This window comes from Thunnus maccoyii, chromosome 1 (genome assembly GCF_910596095.1).
Source record: "Thunnus maccoyii chromosome 1, fThuMac1.1, whole genome shotgun sequence".
Classification (NCBI taxonomy): Eukaryota; Metazoa; Chordata; class Actinopteri; order Scombriformes; family Scombridae; genus Thunnus; species Thunnus maccoyii.
In genome coordinates, this window is record NC_056533.1 from 33,630,607 (window position 1) to 33,643,838 (window position 13,232).

General features: G+C 39.3%; 1 long non-coding RNA gene and 2 other non-coding genes across 7 annotated transcripts; all 3 read left to right on the plus strand.

Annotated features, from left to right (window-relative positions):
• Positions 1 to 4,302: 4,302 nt before the first annotated feature.
• On the plus strand, positions 4,303 to 10,305 carry LOC121881169. Of its 5 annotated transcripts, XR_006091735.1 has the most exons (8): positions 4,304 to 4,404; positions 5,369 to 5,576; positions 5,680 to 5,767; positions 5,929 to 6,040; positions 7,233 to 7,374; positions 8,494 to 8,670; positions 8,949 to 9,045; positions 9,217 to 10,305. It is a non-coding gene; the product is annotated as an uncharacterized LOC121881169 (long non-coding RNA). The 5 variants fall into 5 exon arrangements; XR_006091720.1 differs by lacking the exon at positions 5,680 to 5,767 and having other exon boundaries at positions 4,303 to 4,404; positions 5,390 to 5,576; XR_006091738.1 differs by lacking the exon at positions 5,680 to 5,767 and having other exon boundaries at positions 4,305 to 4,404; positions 5,924 to 6,040.
• LOC121904461 lies at positions 5,634 to 5,747 on the plus strand. Its single transcript, XR_006098236.1, has one exon. It is a non-coding gene; the product is annotated as a small nucleolar RNA SNORD67 (small nucleolar RNA).
• On the plus strand, positions 6,998 to 7,110 carry LOC121904468. The gene has a single exon (XR_006098240.1). It is a non-coding gene; the product is annotated as a small nucleolar RNA SNORD67 (small nucleolar RNA).
• Positions 10,306 to 13,232: the final 2,927 nt, after the last annotated feature.

Here is a 13,232-nt window from a genome sequence, read left to right on the forward strand (position 1 = left end):
CCTCCCCCCACCCCTCCCGCCCTCCATGCTTTATCTCAACCTCCATTCCCTAATAAACAAACACCTGTATTTATAGCTGGTACAAACACACAAAGATAAAAAGGTACACCGTAATAGCTGCATATGTAGAGTAACAGTACATATGAACCTGGTTAGACGAAACTAAGTTCCTATAAACACATCTCCTTCTCTGAAACTGGGGCTCCGTCCTACTTGTATACACACACACACACACACACACATGCTGTGCAGTCCTCCAACAGTACCCTCAGTGCTACTGCCTTTAGGCAAAACGATAAACTAATGAGCATGCTGGAATAAGAAAGCAAAGGACTCTGGGGAGGAAGTGAACAGAGAGACACAAGCGTTATCTGGAGCCTTTTTTTTAAAGGATGCAGGCTGTCGACGTGACGAGCGCTTCTCTGTGTACAACTTCACCTTTTTATTTTTTGTGAACTTTTTTTTTTTTGTTTTGTTTTTTGGAAAAAGCTAAAACATCATACCCCCCCCCCCCCCCCCCCCCCCCCCCCCCCACCCCCGGACTATGTAACCACAGTGCTCTCTCTCTCTAATGCCACTCATGTCTTTTTGAACTCTATTTATGAACGTTTTTTGTACTTCAGAGTGGGTTTGCTGACTTTCATAGAACAGCGAGAGTGTTGGAACTTTATGCAGCAGGACCCGGGTATTCAAGAGTTGTATTTATGACAGTGCCAAAGGGTGGGGCTTCACAGAGTCTCCATGCTTCTTTCTGCATTTTACACTTCAATAGAAATGTATCTTAATTACGGGATGTTTCTTTTATTTCACTTACTGACTAACCTCACCAGTGGGAGACCTCAGTGACGACACCATCTGCTTCTAATTTCTTAATTTTTACAGCCTCCCAACAGGTCAAGCAAGGACGCTGGTACTCTCAGTTGATTGCAGAAGTCTATTAATCTTCTGCGAAAATGTCCTGAAAGGAGCTTTTTTTTTTTTTTTAAAAGTTGTAATTCAATCATTGCTGATCCTCGGGCATAGCAGAGGAAGTCGCGATGAAGTAACAGCCTAAGTGCCAAACATTTCGTTCTTTTTTCCTCCTTCAGCTGTATATTTATTTTTCTCAGAGGTTGTAAAAATGAACGTGACATTCTTTTTACTCATTCTGATTAAAGGGTTGGTTCAAACCGAATCGCAAAAAAACATATTTTCTCACTTACCACTCGTGGTATTTCAGCTATGCAGATACAGTAATTGTGCTTTTGTGTACCAATGTTTTATATTTCTGTTTCTGGAGTTTCTTCTGCCACCTTAAAATACGGCTTTTTCTTTGTTGATACTCAAAGCAATCTCTCATTGAACTTTTCTTTGATTGGTCTTTCCAAAAAAAAAAAAGTGTTCCTTGGGTTTACTATCCATATTCACAGCACTTACTATTAGAATTTGAAGCTCTTTGACAACAAGGTCAGCAAGAATTTAACTTGTTGCCCTTAAAAATCTAAAGCTCCCATGATTTTTTTATTTTATTATAGGAGTGTTTGTATTATATGTCATCATAACCGTTTGCCCCTTATCCATGATATTCAGCCACATTCTCTTCTATTGTCATCTCTCCAACTTCCTGTTATCTAAAAAGTATATCCGCTGTTCACTTTAACCCACAACAGTCATAGGTTTGTAGGAAATGTGTTGTTTAAATGTTAAAGGCTGCTATAAACAGAAATATTATTTAAATTATATTAGATCGCTCATCAAACGGCGTAAAAACTGATAAAGATACTGATGAGAAATGTTCGCGTCGAAGAGTTTTTTCAGGTTTTCGCATCACTACGGAAACCGGTGCGATTTTGAATTAAGTTTTCTTACTTTTTTTTGAAACTGAATGACTAAGTTCCACTTTCACTTTGGCTCAGGTTTCAGAGGCAGATAAGTAAAAAAAAAAAACTTTGGCACATAAAACCAAAAAAACGATCTGCTTTGCCAAACACTACTACTAAGGGGTAAGTGAGGAAATAATGTTTTTTGTAATTTGATTTGTAATCAACTCTAAATCTGTAATGGAAAAGTGCACTCGCAGTATCTGCCACAGTACAGTATAACAAATGGGTAACTTAGGTAACACTGTGCATGTCTGACCCCCCATCAGACAGTGAGGGTTATAGTTTAGAAATATATCACTGACAACTTACTGAAACATTAATTTAATACAAGATATTATGCATTGCTTTAACTTTAGAGTACCATCCTGTGTGTTGTTGAAATATGGTACAAGGAAATATTATATTGCTATTTTGACAAATATATCGGTTAGACTTTATAGAACCATGTATTTTGAAGTATCTGCTACAAGCTCAGCAACTTGCTGATTTGCTGCTAGACGAAGCACTGAGGCCAATGAAAGAGGGTCTTGGCAGCTACATAACTTCAGTCTCTGACGGTTGGTTGACAGTAGGCCTACAGAGCATCATGGTGACCCAGTAACCAATCATCCCGGCTCACAGTCCCTCCAACTCTGCTGCAGGAATGCTAAAACTGTACAGATTTTAGTTGCGGATATAAGCAAACATTTCTGTTGAAGATATTGTGTTGATTAAGTTGTATAGTCTTTTGTACAAAGGGATTTCATGACCGTTTTTAGACTTGTATTAATTTTACTCACTGGAGAAGAACATTTTTTTTTTTTTTTTTGTTTTTGTTTTATTTTTTGCTGGATTATTTTAACCACTGTGTTTCCAAACCTTGTAAATGATAGGGAAGATGCCAGTTATTTAATAGTGCTCTTTATCTTATGAAATACTGGTCGCGTATAGCTGTTGTAAAGTTAACAAAAAGAGGTATTTATGATTTCTGTTTGGTTGTCACTTGATGTGTAAATATGAAAAGACTGTATATGTATTTCCATGGCAGTACTAACAAGCTGTGTTGTGTGATATAGTGAATTATCCCTTTGCTATCTTTTAATATAAAATTGCATTTGCATTTCAATGAAACTTTTGGCTCACTCGTCTGTGCTCAATCCCTTATTGCTGCAGATATTACAGACATTACAGTTGTAACAATGGGAGCAAAGTAATCCAAGAATCAGGGTTTTACATGAAGCTATTTACTTGGCAGTAAATCTGATTCTGTGTAGACAAAGTAGGTAGCTGTATTAGGATGACAACAATAAGTGAATAAAATGCACAACACATAACATTAAGACTTCCAGGCAGAGGGTTACATTTGGAGTGAAGACTGTGGACCAGAGAAGACATCAAGAAACTTCCAGGTCCTACAAAGAGCTGGTGGCTGTAACAAACCTTTATCAGCATCAGAAAACATCAGATTTAGTTATCTTGTGTTTAGACCTTTTAATAAAGGGTCTATCTATTAGTCTGAAAATGACAGCAGGTTCCAGAGCTGCATTTTGAATTCAGGTGGTAGGAATATTAAATTCAGATTGCTTCTTCCATCTTTAATTTACACAGAAAAATATGATTAATGTAAAGAATTATGCACCAATTTCACAGTCTCATATGATCCGTGAAATTGTAGATATGTATGTTCCCTTTATATCACTCCTTTATGGATTAAACATAAAAAAATTATATTTTTCCTACTAATCACCTACAATAAACAAACACAGCCCCACCATGACTCTTAAACCCACAGATTATTATAGTGGATACAATATGGAACCACAATTAATACTCTGATACCACACACATTCTGTAAACCCCTGCTGCTATGTTACAATGTGACTTCACTGAAAATAGAATAACATTTCAACATCCATGGTGAAGGAACTTACACCGAGATGGTTAACTTCTACATCCAAATGGAGGCTCTCTATATCAGTATCTCCATACTGCAAAACACAATACCGGAGTATCTCAAATTAAAATATTTAAATCTTGGAAATACGATTTAAATTAAAAAGTAAGATGTAAAGTAATGTCAGAATCAGAACCAGGTTTATTGCAAAGTAGGTTTGCACACAGAAGGAATTAGCCTTGGTGTTGTGGTGCCTAACAGTCAGAAGTACACACAAAATTAAGTAATCCTAAATAATATAAAAAAGAGAGAGAAAGAATTTTACAATAAAAAAGGGTTCGTGAAAATGTGTAAAATACATCCTATGTGAAATGTAAAAAGTTTTCAAACAACTTGTCAAATTGAATTAATTAGCGTCCCTCAAACAAAAACCAAACAATGCTTTACTTACATATGTAGGGCTTGTTTCTCTTGTAAATTGAGTGTGTGCATGTGACAGCTATACAACATGTCATTGGTTGTTCAACAAAAAAAACATTCCCACTGTCCAATAAACATCCAGAATGGTCCTGGCAGTTGAGCCTATCAGCGATCAGGTTTACAGAACGCACTTGTTTAAAGTGAGAAGAAGAAGAAGAGCTAGTAGATGTTAGCTGCACGGAAAAGCAGGTAACGTAACTTGCAAGTCAAATGTTTGTTTAAAATAACCTAATTAGCTAATTCCTTGTTATGTGGTAGGTTGGCATTAGGTTTTATGCTCTGTTTTAGGAAGAACAGTCAGGCCTGTTTGACAAACAGAAGCGGACGCTAGCTAACAGAGCTAACTTGGCTAACATTGGTAATGTTGTTTAACTGTTGTCTCCTGGCAACGCTGAAGAAATTAACAACTAACTGCCATATACCACAGTTTCGGCGAGTATGTCGCTTAAACCATCTTCCTTTGCTTTTCGTTGTTTACGTTGACTCTGCTAACCGAGTGTCGCCACGTGTTTGTGCACGGAGCTAACGTGACGGCTAACATGCTCGTTCAGCTTGGTTTGTGCTTCGTAGGTTTCGCTGCTAATGTGAACATTAAACTCTAAACTAGCAATTACCTGTGATACATCTATCTTGAATTCTCAAATGTCCAGGGCAAAACATTTACTAACTTATAATGTTAAGTCAACGCAAACATTATATATATTTGAAGTAACGTAAAATTGTCGTGCTGGCACAAGTTTCACCTCAGGATTCTTGGATATGAGGTCGCTGTTAGTATGAATTACTATCACTACATTTGGTAACTTTATATAATAGCAGAATTGCGCGATGATATACATTCAGTTTCACAACCCTAACTTACTTTGGAAGAGGACTTCGAGTGCAGTGCCACTATGCCATACTTTTCAGGACGAGTTCATTATTTTTCAAGTTTGTCTTAAAATAATAACGTTACTCAGGAGCCCAAATGAAGATTGAAATAGGTTTTTCTTGCCATAATCATTCCTCCTGTTTTATAGCGTTAATTAGAAGATCCCTTCATAATGCATTTACAATGTAAGTGATGGAGGACACAATTCCCAAGCCTCCTGCGTGGAAATTTATTTAAAAGTTTATCTGAAGCTTTTCATTTATTATTTTGTATGTTTTACAGCAGGAATTGTTTGCATTGCAGACTTCCAAAACTAGAGTGAAGAATTTCTGGAAGTGCTGGCCAACAACATGTTCCATACAGCAATTGATGTCATTATTTCTGGCCCGGAGCTTTGTCTTACCTCTCCATCACCCAGAACTGTCCGCAGGCAAAACGTCTCCATTCTGACAGCCAGCGTGACATCAAAGCCATCTTCAACATGATCAAGGTGAAATCAAACTTTTCCTGGTAGTTAGCTATGCATGTGGAAGACAATGGGGACGAGTGTGAGAGTGATGAGTTGCACTAATCAGTTGGGGTGTCTGTTGCAGTGGCATCAACACCCCAATCTGACCCAACCTGAGGACACACAGTGTGCACAGGGGCCATCTGACTCAACTCTACCCACTTTTTATATGTGTGCGTGTTCTCTATAGATGCATGTACACACAACACGATCATCACAATATGATTCAGCTGAAAACTACAATACTGAATTATAACCCAGATCTGTTTATTTATTTAAAAAATGTATTGCCATCTTATTCCTACCCCCTTTTTTTTTTTTTGACTAAGTGTAGCATCTGGAGGTGGACGGATGCTGTGCTGTGAAGGTTCTCAAGCTCCTCTCCCCTTCCCTCCCGCAGGACTATCAGCCAACTGTCCTGATGACCAGCCACTTCATTCCTCAAGGTCTGTGTGTTTCTGGATGGGCTAATGTTTACTAAACTCAAGGAGGATTATTTCTGTTTTTGCCATTTTCTTTAGTCATATAATTACAATTGTAATATATTCCACGCAACATATCACCTGCTACAAATGGTTATAATATTATGAATGAGCTGACATGTACTCTAATCCATGCATCATTAGACTTAACCAACCTTTTTTTTTAATCCATTTTATTTGTGTATTCATGTATCACCACATGTGACATCAGGTGCATATATTACTTCATGCTTGATGCTAACTAATTTTGGAAATGTGAGACCTGAACATATTATTGTAGTCAAAGCTTTAGACTTCAGATGTATGGGTTAAACTAAACAACCTCATTCAAACTTGAGGGTTTACAATGGCACCACTCTACATTGTAACTTTATATCCCAGAAACCATTGGTGCAGAGTTGGCAGTGTTGAGACAAAATCCTAGAGGATGTGCAGCGCTGGGTGCAAGTAGCATCAATATTAGATTTTCTTGTAATGGTTACTGAGGTGTAAGCAAAGCTCATAGTCGAATTCCCAACTCATCTAAAAGAGTGAGACTGAATGAAAACTTGATTTGCCAGTTGTTTCAGTGTTATGAACTAAAACAAAATACAACCAGCATATCATCACTAAAGTCAGATCACCATCTTGGTGTTTTCAGTCTCCCTTTAAGAGGTACCTGCACATTCCCAACATCCATTCAACACCACAATTGTGCAGCAGTAAATTGCAAAGAACGATGTGATGACTTTGTGATGTCTGCAAAAAGTGGCATCTCAAAACGGTTGTTGCTTTTTAGTTCATTGGTCTAATTTGCGTAATTAAAGTTCTGCAAATGTAGTGAAAACAGGAACTGGGTGACATGGATTCAGAATACACAAACTTAATTCTGCTATACGCTTTTTTCCTTTTCTTTAATAGTATTTTAGAGCACAACGAGGGTGTGACAATGATGAGTTGCACTATTAGTCGGGTTGCTGATTGCAGTGGCACGGCGGACCCGTCCTGACAACCTGTGGCGACACCCATTGTGCACAGGGGCCATCTGAGTCACCCCCACCCCCACCCCCCCCCTCACCTGGCAGGAAAAACAGCGGGTCACTGTTTAAAGAGGTTTTCTCTTGTCGCTCCCTGACCTTCAATTCTGTGTATTTGTTCTGCTCTCTTCCTTTCCCAGTCTGTAGACGGGAGAGTTCAAGGACGTGGTCGGGAAGGACGATCGAGCCATTTGTGAACACGATGAACAATGTATCCAGCCAGCAAAAGACTTCACTTCATAACGAGTGGAACAAAATCCAAGGACTCCAACCTGAGACCTGGTAAGGAACAGACCAGTCAGTCACTTTATGTTTTTATGGAGAGCAAAATCTTTGTGTACATGCAGATCTGTTTGTCAGAGGCTGCATTCAAAACCACAATGATTTTACTATGAGTAGCAGTATACGTTCGTCTGTAGTGTGTAGTAGGCAGTTCTGAATACAGCCTGAGTTTTTGGAGGTGGTTCGGTATTTGGCTGAATGCCAGGCTTCCCCTCCTTAGGCGAGAGATTGCTGTTCAGAGGTGACAGTGACACAGCAGTTCAAAACGCAGCTCTCAATGTTCTCTCTTGTGAAGAAAGAACATTGTGAATGTGAAGATCTACAAATTAAGTGGAAATGCATAAAAAAACCTTACTAATATTTCACACCAGTGAACCAAACAGTTCTTACAGTTCTGCAACAACTGTAATAGTGCTCAGACACCAGAAGTCCCTTGATCTCTTACAAAATCCCCTCTTAAAGCAATCGGTGGCCTCTTGGCTCCTCTAAAAGTTAATTTTCCCCCTGCCTGAACAGTGATGTTTCTTTGTTTTTGTGATTAGAGCAGCTGTGGCCTCACGCCAGAACTCAGCACTGTACATGCAGTGTAATTTTTGTCCCAGGTGTCGGAGGGTTAAGAGCACGTCAGGGGAGTAAATGTATCAATGCATATAACAGGTAGTTACATTTGTTAGCTGTGGCCAAATCCTATTCAGAATAATCATGTTCCGGTGTGCTGGAGGGCTGAGATGCTCGGTCACCTCTCGGCAGTTGTAATATAGTGTGAAGGTGTTTTGTTTTTTTGTTTTGCTGAGGCAGCACAAACCATGCCTTCTGTCAGCACATTCAACTCTTATTGTATTAACTTAGTACATGTCTTTTTCTTAAAGACTTCCATGAGCAGGCGGTTGCTCTGTTGGTCATTGATGACCCATTTAAAATTTTCAGGCTGCTCGTCATCAGTGGCCCACTTGGTAGGTGGATTGTTTTTTGGGAAACAAACCGCCTACGGTAGCGATTTTCATGCCTTCTTTTTTTGTTGTTGTTGTCCTGATTACTTTCTGAACTTAATCATAGTTTCTGCTTCTAAATCCCCCTTGTCCTTTCTGTATTCTCTCCCCCCCTCCCTTGTCCCTGAAGGCAGCTTCACACCCAGAAAATCCTGCCAGCCTCGCAGCAGCAGCAGCCGCCACCATTACCGCAGGTCACAACTAAAGTTCATCCTGGACCTGCTGCACATATCTCCTGTCCTTGATCCTTGAGTCGCTGCAGTTGAACCTGAATTGACCCTACCTGATGCTGGAAGAGAGTTTCCCAGTATGTGTGTTGTACTGAAGCATATTATAAGCTCCTAAAAGTAAATGGAATATTAACTAGTAGCAGGTCTTACCAGACAGTGCCTTTTTTTTGTCTTTGACCTGAATCTACTAGTGTAAAATTTTAAAAAGTTCATAGAGTTCTGCAGGTCTCGGATTTAAAATCAGATTGTGGCATTAGTAAACAATGAGGAATTATACCAGGAAGGTTGCATGTATTGTGGAAATTGCTGTCGGACACAATGTTTACCTGTCTGTGTTGACATCTTCTCCTTGTAGGCCATGCCTGGTTCCTTCTGCCTATAATAACCCAAATCCCACCTCCATCACACCGGTCATATCACAGATCATGTCTGGATAACAGCCCTGTACACAGGTGAGCATATGTCCCACTCCTTCTGTCTCCCAACATTCAAATGAATTTTAATATAACTTCATTTTAATGAACCTGACGCATGTTAATTCAGGCTGTACTTCAATTTTCAATAATTTATGTAAACCACTTTGAAGAAGACCCATCATATTTCTCTGCTCTTTATTTGGACAGATGGACACGAGGTGTTTTTACCAGAACAGCGTGTCAAGAACACAATCATGTCTGACTAAAGCGCACCTCGGGAAGACATATTAAAGCTTTACAGTGGCATAGAGGGCTTTATGATGAGCAACAAAGGAGGAAGTCCAATATTGTCGCATTTATCTCCAAATGAATTTAGCAATTCTCCTTTTTATTGTCAACAGGAACAAAAACACAAGTCGGACGCATTGTAGTAAATACACACAAACTCCATCAATTCATATATGTGTAACAGTCATTGTCTTATCATCCGATTGTTCAGTAATCCTTTTGAGTCTGAGCACTTGCATCACAGTAACGGGTTTTTACAGAGGCGGTTTGGCAGCGGTGACTGCAACGGGTTGACAGTGTCTGCGGAGTCCTCTGAAGGATTACAGTTTTTGTGATTTCCTTGCATCATCAGAGGCCACAGCTCCATCTGAAAATATCTGCATGTTCTCTGTGGTCTTTTGTCAGCAAAGGGACCGGGGGCTTGATGTGTACATTTTGGTCAAAGTTTAGAGGGGTTGCTAGGTGATATGACCTAAAATCCATATCATGATTTATTGTTTGACTATCTCAATGATAAAGGCACATGCTTTGTGGGGGGGAAAAAGCTGTTCAATATTCTCAACAGGGAAGTCTGTGTAAATATTACTTCCTTAGCCCACTGCCAGCTTAAAGAAGCTCGGGCTACTCTCGGAGAATAAGGCCTTCATTTCACTCAACCCTGCTACCTGCCCTGTGCCCCCCTCACCCAGACTGAGATGAATAAGAGATGGAACAAATATTTGCAGGAGTTGGTGGGTTCTGCATTTTCACTCACTACTGCTACTACTTGACCTCAGGTGCTCTAATAGTGATGTACATGCAGTTTGTGACCATATATGTCATGGATGTACTAGTGATAAACACACTAAGCTGTTATCCAAAGAAAGTTATTCTAAATTATAAGCATAATCACAAAAGTATCCATGTGGGAATAAATACTGATGTTGTTTAACAGATGTTTGCACCTTTTCTCTAAATCGTCCTTGTTTGAATTTGTCTGTATAAAATAAAGTTCAATATGAATTAAAAGTTTTAAATGTTTGGCTTTTTTTTCCCCATTGGAGCAGATAATGAGAATCTCCTGTTTGTTTACTGGCCAGAAAGGTCCATTTACCAAGCTATCCAGTAAACACAAGGGTACCCTATCTGAAGAATATTGATTGATGCCCAGATTGTCTAATTGCTTGAAACCTGTGAATCCACAATGTTGAGTGCTGATAGCCATGGTTGGATAATGTTACTAACTTCATGTGGATTCAACCACTTAATCAACAAGAAGAATCCTTAAAGGAAGGGAATTGCTGATTTTTGCAGCTTTTACATGCTCATATAACTCAAATGTCTAGATTCAGTTCTATGTCATTACAATGTCAGACCTCAAACCATCGACGTGAGCAGCTGTGGTGTTGAGAATGAGAACCCGCTGCCCTCCATCTCTGCTGTAAAGTATGACTTTGACCACTAGGTGGCAGTTGAACATCAGTCTGTGGACAGATACCTGTGGTCTGCCTGATGCTCTATGTCACAGGTGTGTAATAAGGCAACACATTTCACTGGATTTATTCTGTTACAGGAGACATGAATGCCTGAGGTCATCACACAAACACCCGTAGCTCCTATAGGGAGGAAGCTGGTAAAGCCAAAGCTGCGATGAAAATGTTCATCTTGTTGGGAAAGTTCAAATGAAATTCTCAGCATTCAAAAAGCAAGTCAAAAAATAAATCCCTATTTTTCAATACTTTTTTTTTTTTTCTCCAGCATATTGGCATAGTTTTTTTCTGTAATTTAAAAGCAGCTCAAACTGTTTTCTTAGCAAACATTTGTGCATGAATATCCACTGATACTTTGGTGAAAGAGTCTAAGAGGATTAAAACAAAGTTCTGCCAGTGAGTTTCACTCACCGTGTTCACACAAACATGGTCTTTAACACAGTGTTTTATTGTGAATGTGTAAAACAAAGAATATACTCCGGCTGTATTACAACAACTGTCTGGCAAAGTTCTAGTTGGGCAACCTAAGCAAAACAAATTACAACATTAAGCCCAAAACAATATACCAGATGCAATACAATTCTGTCACCATGTAAACATGGTAATGTTACAAACTCTTCAGCATCTATATAGTCTTTAACATAATGTAGGTCATTAAGATACAGACAGGTGACAAATTAAAGCACAAACCGGTACAGGTCTAAATGCTTGACCCCTATAGTAAGGGGATCTGGTGGCTCTGTTATGCTGTTGGGGGCATTTTGCTGACATTGTTTGGGTCCACCTGTCACTGCAAATCAATACAAAATTGTTCTGAACACCTTTATCCTACGATGAAACGTTTCTATCCTAATGGGAATGGTCTCTTCCAGGATGACAATGCCCCGATTCATGGGGCACGAGGGGTCACTGAATGGTTTGAGCATGAAAATTATGTGAATCATATGCTATGACCGTCACAGTCACCAGATCTAAACCCAAGTGAACACCTATGAGAGATTTTGGACTGACGTGTTAGACAGTGCTCTTCACCACCATCATCAAAACTCCAATTGAGGGAATATCTTTTGGAAGAATCATGTTCATCCCTCCAGTAGAGTTCAGAGACTTGTAGAATCAATGCCAAGGTGCATTGAAGCTGTTCTGACAGCATGTGGTGACCCAACACCTTACTAAGACACTTTATTTTTCCTTTAATTTGTCACACATCTGTATTTTGAGTCATTCTCATTTTACACAGACCTCAGCAATCCAAAATTTTGTTTGTTAGCTACCCCTTTTTATCATCTCTTCTCAGTCAGTGCTGATATAGACCTGCGCTACTTGGAGAGTGTACTCAAGATAAAGCTCTGATTTATCACAGGTATTTTAATACCTGTGTGACAGCTCTGCCCGGAGAACATTTCCTGTGACCTCAAAGCTCTGAGCGCTATGTGTGCACTTGTTTTATCTTTGTGCATATTTATACCCTAAATACGGGATGAACATTGTTCTGATGGAAAGTGTTATAAAATGTCAGTCTTCTCAGTATTTTTATTCTTTTTAGTTGCAGAGAAAACACGTTCATATGCAATTTCACATTCTGCAAAGATTATTTCTGTATTCAAGTGAAATTCTGCAGTGAAGGGCACTCTGACTTCATTTGATGTAGAACAAGAGATAAATCAATTATTCATCTCATTAATTGTGAACTGACACCAGATTCCCTTTTAGAACAGCACCTCAAAGGTTGCAAGGTTGCCTAGTCTTGTTTATGGCGGAGCGCAGTCATTAACTTTAGAGATCTCAGAGCGCCATGGGAGTCATTTTTAGCGCTTTATTCCCAGCTAACGTCAATCCAGACGTTGTTTTTCACCCAAACCCATCTACATCAGCCGAGCTGTCTGTCAGGCTGTGTCACAGAGTTGAGCGGTGCCCTCCTTCTGGGCACTTTTCACTGCTATAGCAACAAGAGAGCAGCAGACTGTACCGTTTGTGTGGGGGTGTGTGTATGTGGGTGTGTGTGTGTACTCTGTCTGTGGTCTGTAGTGTCATCTTTCAGTCCTGTTTTCGCTCCGGCTGGTTGAGGATAACGGTCCTTCTCTCTTCCCTCCTTTGACTTTACCTTTTCATTTTTTCTTTCTTTGCTGCTGATCGTTCTCATTCGCTTTGCTGTGTGTTGCAGTGAGCAACAAACTAATTATCTTATTCAGTTTTCATCATTTTATTTTCAAATCCACTACCATTTAAAATAGAACATGTTGCTTTGCAAAATAAATGCACTGTAGTTCATTTTATTGCTGGATGAAGCGCTGAACCTGTGAGTAAAAATACTCAATTACAAGTAGAATTTTGTGCATTAAAAATGTACAATGAAAGAACACAAATATCACACAATATGCAGCAGTTTTATATACGGACTTCATGTTAATAAATGTTGATATTTACGGTGAGGTTGTGCAGTTGTGTGCTGGGTTAAAAGCAGCA